Genomic DNA, 11,451 nt, shown 5'->3' on the forward strand with positions numbered 1-11,451 from the left:
GAAATAAAATCTTGAGAGTGCATCCTCACATTCTATGTTAGCTCACAAAAGTTTGGCACGAAAAAACATTTTGTGTGCACTATGTTAAAAATACAAAAAAAAAATGTCTCGTTAGAAGCTATTTTGGAGCGTAAAAAATTGTTTTTTACACTGGTCACAAAAAATAACATTTTTCTGTGAAATTTCGTGCACGATAGAATGTCTTGATGTACACCCTGATATTTTTTTCAGAATTTTTAGACATTTTAAAATATGATTTTGAATAGTGGGTGCATTTACACCTATGAGTCAAAGTAGATTTCCCATCTAGATAAATGCATTAAAGTTGAGATATCTCTTTTTATGAACAAAGGAAATAGTATCATGACTCACATGAGCCTTTGCAAATGATCAGGTCGTGGTAGTATCACGGTTTCAGCCTTCTACCGACATCACCGAAATTCAGTGACTTTTAACTAGATTTAACTGAAAGTGAATTCGATGAGTCAATGTCGGCGCGCACACTCGGAAGCATGAGCTGTTCAATTGGAACTTCTTGTACTGTTGGGACTCTCGCTCGTACGTACAGTGTGTAGGTGAGATGCACGCATCAGTACCGCGCTCTCTTGTTCCCATTAGCCACACCAAATGAATAATTGCAACTCCCTAGCGCCACGGGCGAAACCTGTCTTGTATTATTTGAAAGAATAATGGTACTGTGCAGAGTAACAACCCGCAGCTGTATCCTATGTGTGTGAGAGCATCCACAGTTCGACCACTCCTTTGCAAACTCTATAAAAACAGGTGTTTCGTGTAGTCAGCCACACCGAGCACCAACGATATCAGCGATCGACCAGCATATATACTGACGGAACCACAATAATGCAAGGGAACTGGCCGGCCGGTATGCTCCTTCTTCGCCTCCTCTTCGCCGTTCTTCTCCTTGTGGCAATTGCCGCTCCAGCCCCCGTGGCCGCCGACATCAATTACGGCGGCCTCAAGCCGGACATGGCGAAGTGCAACCCCTCGTGCCCTGCCAGAGGGGGCCCCTACACCGGCCATGGGTGCAAATACAGGGACCAGAACAGGTGCTAGTAATGGCGGCCGGTCGATGGATCCATCAGGCTACCATCCGTTCGTGCACGCAGTATCCATTCCATGCCATCCGATCGACAACGGTGGAGGTAGCTAGCAGTATGAAATGTATGTGCAGCTTCTCGGATTCTGAATATACTCCGAGTTTCTCACTCTCAACTGATGCTTGAGTTTGGGTACTCCCTCGAATTCATACTGTATTAGTTGTTGGCTCCTGTTCAATATACCCCCTCTCCACAAACTTAGACGTACGCAACACCAATGACTGAGATTGCTTCTTACGGGTACGTATGTACGAAATCTATGTGTCATGACAGGCCCGTATTTGTCACTCCCCTTCATGGTGGCTTCCGTATTGATCGACAGCTAGCCGTGGCATATGCTAGCATCCATGGTCGCCCGCGCGAGCGGCGGTGCGCCCTAGACGAGCGTGGAGGCGGGTGGCCGACTAGAGCAGTGTCGTGTGCTCGGCAGTGGTGTCAAAAGGCATCAAGCATTTGAGCAATGTAATAATGGGATAGTAGACCTCTTTAATCCTTGACTTCACTTTTTTTTATCAAACTCTCTTCTTATTTATAGAAATGAGGTAAGTCTTTAAATCAGCCAGCACATAAAAGAAGTGGAAAAGGGTCTATTTCAAACCCTCAAGTCGGCGAGTCAAACCCCGAATTTGCAATCCCGGTCGTTTATACCTTAAAGTACATAATTCTGGTCTAAATCAATCGTGAGCTGTGGATGCGTGGATGCCAAGCCCTCCTCTGCGGTCGATTGGAAGGAGCGAATGGGGAGGTTAGGATGCAGCACCCGAAGCGCAATTGAAGAAATAATATTTTAGGAAATAGAAATTGATTCGTGAATCTCAGGCACAATTTGACTACCAACTCAATCTGGACAAGGGTTTTGCTTTAGTGCCCCCTTTGCAAACTTTGGCCTTCTATGGATGGGTAGGATCTCTTGATACCCCTTCGCTAGCTAACTTATCCTCTCAACTTCAGGGGTGGTGGGAGGGGGGGGGGGCACCGAAGCACACCTCGATGGAAAATTTGATATATTTAGCTATGAGCTCAGAGCCGTTGTGCTAGTCTGCTACAGTCTACGAGCTAATGGATGAATTAAAAAATCAAAGAGAGAGTGAGGATGAAAGAATATCTCTCCACCATTACGGTTTTGTGTGTTTGATGACAACATGTATGATACTCTAATGTGTTTAAGTGGTGCAGATTGTGATTGATATTGAAAACATGTTGAAAAGGAAGAAGGGAAGAATCAGCTTTGCCCCAGGACGGAAAATTTGGGGCAGGATATTTGCAAATATCTGCCCCAAAAAATCGGCTAAGGAATAAGTGGCAAGGCTTACAGTATGCCCCCTCCCTCTGGAAATTTGGCTGGATATTTTGATGTCCGCTAGATATTTTGCGGGGAGGGGGAGGGGACATATTCCGGCCCTTACTTAGGCCGGATGTTTGTGGTGACCCTGCATACCACTGCATGTTGTAGTATGCCAGTCGTTGATATAACATTCACGAAGTACCATTCCGCAAATATTACATCCCTCAGAGTAGTACAACGTGAACATAGCGAGGTCCATAACTCATTCATTTATTATTACAAGCATATTACACATATTGTCTCGGAGCTCCTCTTGGGTCCTAAGAGGAATACTCCTGGGTTCGAGGCGAACCCATCTTAGCTTACAATATAGAAGTCTCATTAAGTTATACATTTATTCTCTCGAGCAGCTAAGTATTAAGAGTTCGGGCTGCTCGGCTACTACTACTACTTGATGCTTCTAGGCTTGATCTCCTCCGGAAGCCTCCTCGGTTCCGTAGACTATCAGGTAGTCTACGCCTTCAATACCTCCAGAGAGGTCTGGTTCATCATAGCCGATGATCTCGGCTCCTTCAGGGTTGTCGTAGTCCTCCTCCGGACGATTCAGACAATCTAAGCAAGGGATTTAAGAGTGGGATGAGTACGAGCGTACTCAACAAGTTCATTATAGATAAGAGGTGTTTAATGCACTAGCTACGATATTAGACCAGAAAGTCTAATACCAATGCAGGTTTTGATAAACATTTCTTCAAGAGGTTGCTTTTATTTCAAAGAGCTATGTCCGTCAGCCTTCACCGGTTTACTAGAACTTCATGGAACTCCTTTCCGGCCGCGTTCGCAGTTCCATATCCCGGAACAGGGAGTGACAGGTCACGGTTCGGTGTGTTGCTTTACCCATAAGAGATCTTAACCTTGGTGCCAACCGGGCAGCTTTCCCGTCCACACTTCCTTCGGTGTGAGGCCCGGTATAAGGTCATAGCCAATCATATTCCTCCGCTACCTCATACACCCACCCTTTGTTGCAAACCCCGACCCTGGGTCCTCATCGGTCCACTTACACCATTTAAGGACGGACCCCGACCAGGACAACAGTCTGGGATCGAACCAAACTCCTTCGCCGGTAGCTGCAACCCATCATAGACCACATTACCGTGGGAAATTAGAGTGGGATCCCCACCCTCAAGTTGTTCCGCAAGCCGCAACCGCTACGGTATGCACAGCATAACCGTGGGGACTTAGAGTGGGATCCCCACCCACAAGTTGCTCCGCAAGATACAACTGCTACGGTAAGCGCATCCGTTGATGTACAAGAGGTGGAAATACGATTGACTAGTCCGTCCCATTTCAGATCTTATGGTTAACACGGTTATTACGGCACAAGAATCACTGGTGACATTTGTTGTTTAATCCTAGCTGGATATAAACCCTTGCAATGGAACCTCCACCATATCAACACAATCCATGGTTCCATTGCCAACCACATAGTCATATTCATAATTATGAAAATAGTGGTTTTGGTTTTTATGCAATAGTGATAACCATAGTACTTTGCAAGTAATTTGATAGAGATACACAAATGACATGAGCAAGTGATGAACTTGCCTGAACACTGCAAAGTTTTGCAGTTGGATGGTGTGGACTGACCCTTGTCCTCTGTTTCTGAAAAATAGCATCATTGTCCGATAAGGGCAATGGTTAAAGAAGCAATTATGCATGATTCCGAGTTTTAGGGTTTGTTCCCCCTTCCGATGACATTATTATTTCATGTAAGAGGTTAATACTAAGATAGATTTGGAGATACTCTATTTAGGGTAAATACAACCTTGTAATATTGTCAAGGTGTTTTTAAAGTCCAATTGCATTAATGGACTTATTTTCATTATTGAAAATAATATGTGTGATTTAAATCATTATTTAAATCATCAAATTAAGACTTATTCTTAATTGTCTTCAAAATTTCTCTTTGATATTTTATTTAGATAGAGAAATTTATGCTGATCAATTTTCTTATTTTTAATTATTTTTTAGAGCTTTTAAACATTTTCTATTTATTTTCAAAGTTTCTGGTTTATTTAAAAATGTGAAATTTCTATTTTGCCCCTGGGCCCACTTGTCAGGGTGGCCCAGCGGGTTAACCCTAACCCGAGCCACTTGGGCTCGGTCGGTCGCACCGACCCCTTTCTTCCCCCACGCGCTCGCGAACCCTAACCCTTTCGAGCTCTGGCGATTTCTCGTCGCCGCCCCCTTCTCGGAATTTCTCCGGCCGACTTAGGCCATCGCCGCCGGCGAGATTAGGTGGATCTGATCCGCCTCTCGACGGCGGACATGGTGGTCCGCGTCGATCTGATGCTAGCGCCCTCGTTCGCTCGCCCTCAACCCTCCAGTACGCCTGGCTCTCGGTGTTCGCCGCCGCCGTGCGCTGGAGACGCCGTGGTTCTTCTTCCTGGTGCCCCTGGCGCCATGTCGCCACCGCGAGCCTCGCCGAGGTGGTGCTGGAGCTGCGGCTCTGCCGCGGCCTGGCCTGGCTGGCGCCGCCGTTCGCCCGGCGTGTGCCGCTGTGGCTGCCACGGCCGTGCTTCTTCGCCCGCATCGCCTGTAAGTGCTCCCCTCCTCCTTCTTCCTATGTTACCTGTTCTACCTCTTCTCCTTCCTCTGGATGCCCTGACATCCATCTTGTTGTGCTGCTGCTGCTCCTGCGCCTATATTCTCTGCGCCAGGCTAGTTCTGGTGCTGCTATGATGTGCTAGTTGTTGCTGCCATATGCGCCATGGATTCTAGGCTGTTGTGCTTGTGCTTTGCTCTTCTCTATGTCTTGCTGTTATAACTCATGAGCTCTTGCTCATGAGCATACTGTGATGCTTATGCTCAATTAAGTTGTTCATCTTGTTGCTATGTGTATCATGCCTCTCCTGTGTGTGCATTTCTTTGCCCCTGGCTTGATTATTATGCATAATCCTTGCATTATGCAAGTGCCAGTGCCTCTAATTGGCTAACCCCTTGTGCTGTTGTTCATATTAATGCCCTGTTGAGCATGCTTGCTACAAGATCTCACCATCCTTGGATGGTTTGCTCCTGTATATGACTGATTTAATTATCTGTGATATAGTTATGGTTTGGGTGTAATTCTTCAGTAGCTGGCTCATTTCTGATGCTATGCTTGGCTTATAGCAACCAGTAGCATGAGCTAGCAAGCTCTGATGATCATCTGATCATCATTTGCTTGATGGTTAACTGCTGTGCTTCCTTCTGTGGCTATCTGGTGCTCACCCTGTGCTGTGTGTGCATCACACAGGCTTGGCCTGTGTGTGATGGTGCTTGCTCAAGCATCAGTTGATGCTTGCAATGATCCAGTGGATCATCTGCAAGGCTCTGGTGAATCTATTGCTTGTGTATTTCACTTATCTGTGTTGACTAGCTTGGCTAAATGGATAAATGATGTGAACTACTTGCAGTTATGATCATCTGGTTAATTGTGACAGGCTAGATGGCTGCCAACCCTTGGTTGTGTACCCTAGTCCATTATTTGAACCCTTCTGGTCATGATAAATGTGCAAGGCTTTTGATTTGGGGCTGTTTCAGTGGTTGAGGTGGCCTCAACAGCAATTCTTGCTGTTCAGGAAGCTCCCACCCATGTTGGCTGGCTGTGGCTTGATTAATGCATCACTGGACAGTCCTTTGTTGGATTTCCAGTGAGCTTTACTGTTGACAAAAGAAATAGGCACAGGTTGCCTATCTGTCTGATGGTATTACTAGCTGTAGGTGCTAGGTGATTTGGGCTAGGCTAGCTGTGAATCCATCCTTTGTCTGGATTTCCTTAGTTGTGCCACCGATATGACATAACTAGTGTTCCCTTGGATGATTTCCTATTAGCCTCTCCCCTCTTTGCTTGTACCAAATGGCTAGTAGCCAAGTGATGATACAAATAGGGTTTCTACCCTCTTTTGCTTCTGTGACATATGCACATGCTTAATTATGAGCAAAACCATGGTTTGCTCATGTTTTTCTGGTATACCTCACTCCAGCTCCAAGGATTATGGTTGGTGTAGAGGATTGCTTCAATGATGAATTGGTGTGCTTGCCCTGCTCCTCCTTGCAAGCTTTGATGCTTGGTTTGTTTCTGGTGATTGTGGAATGGTTGAACAGCAGTGGATGTTCTTCCTGTTCTTGCTGTTCTTGCTGTGTTCTTAAATTTTGGTGACTTACCAGTGAAACCTGTCGATGGTTTGCTGGTTCTGGCGGTGGAAAAGGGTTTTATATGATCCTGGCTTGGCTCTGTTGGTCGACAGCTTGGCCTGCAGCTTGTGGTGACTCACTGGCCTGTGTGTGCTGTTGAGCATGCACACTGCCTGGTGAGCAGGTTGGCTGTGTGTGTGTCAAGTGCTTTGTACTTGGCTTGGTTCTTGGCTGAGAGTGGATCAGCTCGGCAGAGCTGTGAGCATATCCTCTCTGTTGCCATTTTCTTTCTAACCTGCCACTTGGCATAACACTTGCTTGGTTGTGTTTGTGTGCAGGGAGCTTGGAGATGATCAAAGTGAAGATCAAGTTCAAGCATCAATGGAGATTAGCTTGTAGTTTAAGGATAGATTATGACATTGTACTTTTCCTTTCTTTTTCTTTCTTCATTTTTGCCAATTCTTGTAATGTGTTGTAATGTTCTTATATTTCAATTATGAATGTTGTAAAGACAATGTATATTGTGTGTTTATCAATAAAGCTCAAAGTTTTCTCTAATGAGCTTTACTTATTAGTTGTATAATTCATATTGTTTATTATTTATAATTTACTTAATGAATTTCCTCTCAATTGAATTATGAGACATTTATTTGATGTTTGAATTTGAAATTCAAATTCAACTTAGGTTTGAATTCAATCATGCAACTTAAGTTTGAATTCAATCATGCAACTTAAGTTGTGATGCAATATCTCCCCTCTCTTCTCAAAACACTAACTTAGTTGAATGAGAAACAAGTTTGTCGCACTCTCGAAACCCTAACCCTGTAAGGTGTCGAGAGAGAAACCTGTTCCCCTTCGATGCAGTTTGGTTTTAAAAGCGCGAAATTTCCCCGTAATTTACAATGCAATGCACATCCCTTTCTAAAATCTATCCCTCGATCGTCTCTAAACCTGGGACATTACAGCCTTTCCCCCTTAAAGAAAACTTCGTCCCGAAGTTGTGGTTGTAATACCCGAAGAGTTTGGGGTATGTTTTCCTCGAGTCTTCCTCCTTTTCCCGGGTGGCTTCCCTCTCGGGATGATGCTTCCATTGTATCTTGCGCATACTTTATAGCTCTATTCCTGAGTTGTTTCCAGTTCTCCTCGAGAATCTTTGTCGGCTTCTCGATGTAAGTCAAATCTGGTTGTAACTCGAGCTCTTCATGTGATACTCGGTTCATCCGGGGTCTTTAAACACTTTCCGAGTTGCGACACATGGAATACATTATGAACTCCGAGATAACCTTCCCGGTAGTTCCAATTCAAAGGCTAACCCTCGGTTTTGACTCGGAATCTTGAAAGGTCCGATGTATCTAGGGCTTAACTTTCCCTTTACTCCAAATCTCTCGAAGTCCTTTCATCGGGCTCACCTTGAGATATACCATGTCTCCAACTTGTGGCTCCCATGTTCTTCTCTTCTGATCGGCATAACTCTTTTGCCGACTTTGAGCTATCTTCAACCTATCTCTTATGATGTCGATGATTTGTTGCTTTTCCTTGACATAATCAGGATTGAACTCTTTGCTTGCTCCGGCTTCATACCAACATATCGGTGATCTACACTTCCTTCCATACAGAGCTTCGAACGGTGCCATCTTGATGCTGCTTTGATAGCTGTTGTTGTATGAAAACTCTGCTAGTGGCAAATGCTCCTCCCATGATCCTTCGAAGTCTAGGGCACAAGCCCTAAGCATATCCTCTAAGATCTGGTTAGTTCTCTCGGTTTGTCCACCTGTCTGGGGATGATAGGCGGTACTATAGTCCAACTTGGATCCTAAAGCTTCGTGTAATTGCTTCCAAAATGCTGACGTGAACACGGATCCTCGATCCGACACGATCTTCTTGGGCACTCCATGTTTACTCACGATCTCTTTGATGTAAAGATCGATGAGTTTCTCTCCCTTATCCTGCTGATTTACCGCTAAGAAGTGTGCACTTTTCGTCAACCGGTCCACGATTACCCATATCATGTCCTTCTTTTTATTGGTCATGGGTAGTCCGGTGATGAAATCCATTCCTATCTCCTCCCATTTCCATTTTGGAATGGGTAAAGGGTGTAACTTTCCTGCCGGACTCTGGTGTTCAGCTTTCACCCTTTGGCAGGTATGGCATTCCGCCACATACTGTGCTATTTCTCTCTTCATGTTGTTCCACCAGAATAGCTCCTTTAGATCCATGTACATCTTTGTACTTCCCGGATGAATGGAATATGGTGTTTGATGGGCTTCCCGGAGTATTACTTCCTTGATTTCAGCAATATCCGGAACACAAATCCTCTTCTGAAACCATAGTGATCCTGATTCTCCGCGGTGAAATTCTGATGGTCTTCCTTCATCTATCCTTCTCATCTCCTCTATGATGAATGGATCGTCCAACTGACCCATCATTATCTCATTCTTCAAGTTAACATTTAGCTCATCGGCTACTTGTAAAGCCGATAGTCCTTCATGAGCTTCTTTCTCCCAAAGTTGTATCTGGGCTTGACTTATTTCCTTCCTGATAACTCTTGTTCCACTCCTCCAGTGCTCTTCCTACTTAAGGCATCTGCTACAACATTAGCCTTTCCTGGAGTATAATTGATGGTCAAATCATAATCCTTGATCAGTTCAAGCCATCTTTTCTCGCCTCATATTGAGTTCTTTCCGAGTGAAGAAGTATTTGAGACTCTTATGATCTCGTATAGAGCTCACACTTGGCTCCATAGAGAAAATGTCTCCATGTTTTAAGTGCAAATACAACTGCTCGCTAATTCTAAATCATGTGTTGGATAGTTCACTTCATGAGGTCCGAGTTGCCTCGATCCATAAGATATTACCTTCCGATCTTGCATGAGTACGCAACCCAATCCATGCTTGGATGCGTCACGAGTACACGATGTAATCCTTGCCAACTTCGAGAACCGCTAACACCGGTGCTGTGGTGAGCTTCTCCTTCAGAGTTTGAAAACTCTTCTCACACTCCCCTGACCACACGAATGGTGTGTTCTTTCTTAACAGCTTCGTCATTGGTCCTGCTATTTTGGAGAATCCTTCAATGAATCTCCGATAATATCCTACCATTCCTAGGAATACTCGGATTTCCTTGACAGTCTTGGGTGCTTCCCATTCTAAAACTGCTGCTACCTTGCTCGGGTTAACAACTATTCCATCTTTGCTAATGACATGACCAAGAAATTCCACTTGATCTAGCCAAAATTCACACTTGCTGAGTTTGGCATAGAGTTGATGATCTCTTAGTGTTTGCAACACTAACCTCAGATGTTCAGCATGTTCGGCTTTGTCTTTGGAATAGATCAAGATATCATCAATGAATACGATGACAAACTTGTCTAGATATGGCACGAAAATCTTATTCATGAGATTCATGCAAATTGCTGGGGCATTGGTTAATCCAAAAGGCACTACAAGGTATTCATGATGTCCATACCTTGAAACAAAGGCAGTTTTCGGAACGTCTTCCTTCTTGATCTTTATCTGGTGATAACCGGATCTTAGATCAATTTTGGAAAAGACTCCGCGCCTCTAACTTGATCGAATAGATCTTGTATTCTTGGAAGTGGATACTTGTTCTTGATTGTCACATTGTTCAAATTCCTGTAGTCTCCGCACATCCTTCTTCCTCCATCTCTTTTATCTACGAAGATCACAGGTGATCCCCATGGTGAAACACTTTCTTGTATAAATCCTTTCTGTTCCAAGTCATCCAATTGCTCCTTAAGTTCTTTCAACTCCTTAGGCCCCATCTTATATGGTGCTTTAGCAATCGGAGTTGTTCCTGGAATTAGGTCGATAGTGAATTCTATCTCCCTATCTGGTGGCATTCCAGGTAATTCCTTAGGAAACACATCCTGAAATTCATTCACTACAGGTATATCCTCCAACTTCACCTCCTTCATGTTGTTCAGCTGTAGCTCAACTTCGATCTGTGTATGCTTGTCTCCTTGGTAGATCATTCTACTTCCATCAGGGCTTTTCAAAGACACAGTCTTGTTCACACAGTCGATCAATGCTCCGTTAGCTTCTAACCAGTTCATACCAAGAATGACATCAATGTCCTTCATTGGTAAAATGAACAGGTCTGCGTCATACTCGCATTTATTGATCATGATGACTTGTTTTTGTTTGGTATGGGTTACTACTATCGTTCCCCCCGCGGAAAGTATAGTTATGGGTGTATCTAACTTAGTGCAACTAATCCCATGTTTGATGATGAATTGCTGAGAAATGAATGATGTAGTTGCACCAGTATCAAAAAGTACTTTGCCAGGATGAGTGAGTATCTGGAGCCTACCTATCACCGCCTGATCGGAGTTAATCACCTCCTCCAAGCTGGTGCAGTTCAATTTGCCGAAGGGTTTCTTGTTCTTCCAATTCCCTCCGTTGTTTCCTCCTCGGCTTCCTCCTCCTCCAGACTGACCTCCTCCATTCTTCTTGTTGGGGCAATCCTTCATCATGTGCCCCTCCTGACGACACCCGAAGCAAATGATTCTGGGTTTACGACAATCCTTCGAGGCATGTCCTTTAAATCCGCAAATGTGACAAACTATTTGATTTGCAGTTTGAAACGTTTGGTTCCTCCTGCTACTGTAGTAGTTGCTGTTGTTGTTGTTGTTGTTGTTGTCGTTGTACCTTGGCTTGAAATTCAAGCTGGTGTTGGGCTTGTTACTGGAAAACTTCTTAGGCTCAAACTTGGCCTTTTTCCTCTTTTCCTCCTGCAGCTGCTTGAAATCATCTTCCAGAGTGATGGCGGCATCCACCAACTCTTGGAATTCCGTCGCTCTCATCATTCGGAGCTGTACCTTGAACTGGGGACTTAACCCCTCAAGAACCTCTTCTT

This window comes from Lolium rigidum, chromosome 3, assembly GCF_022539505.1.
Source record: "Lolium rigidum isolate FL_2022 chromosome 3, APGP_CSIRO_Lrig_0.1, whole genome shotgun sequence".
Taxonomy (NCBI): Eukaryota; Viridiplantae; Streptophyta; class Magnoliopsida; order Poales; family Poaceae; genus Lolium; species Lolium rigidum.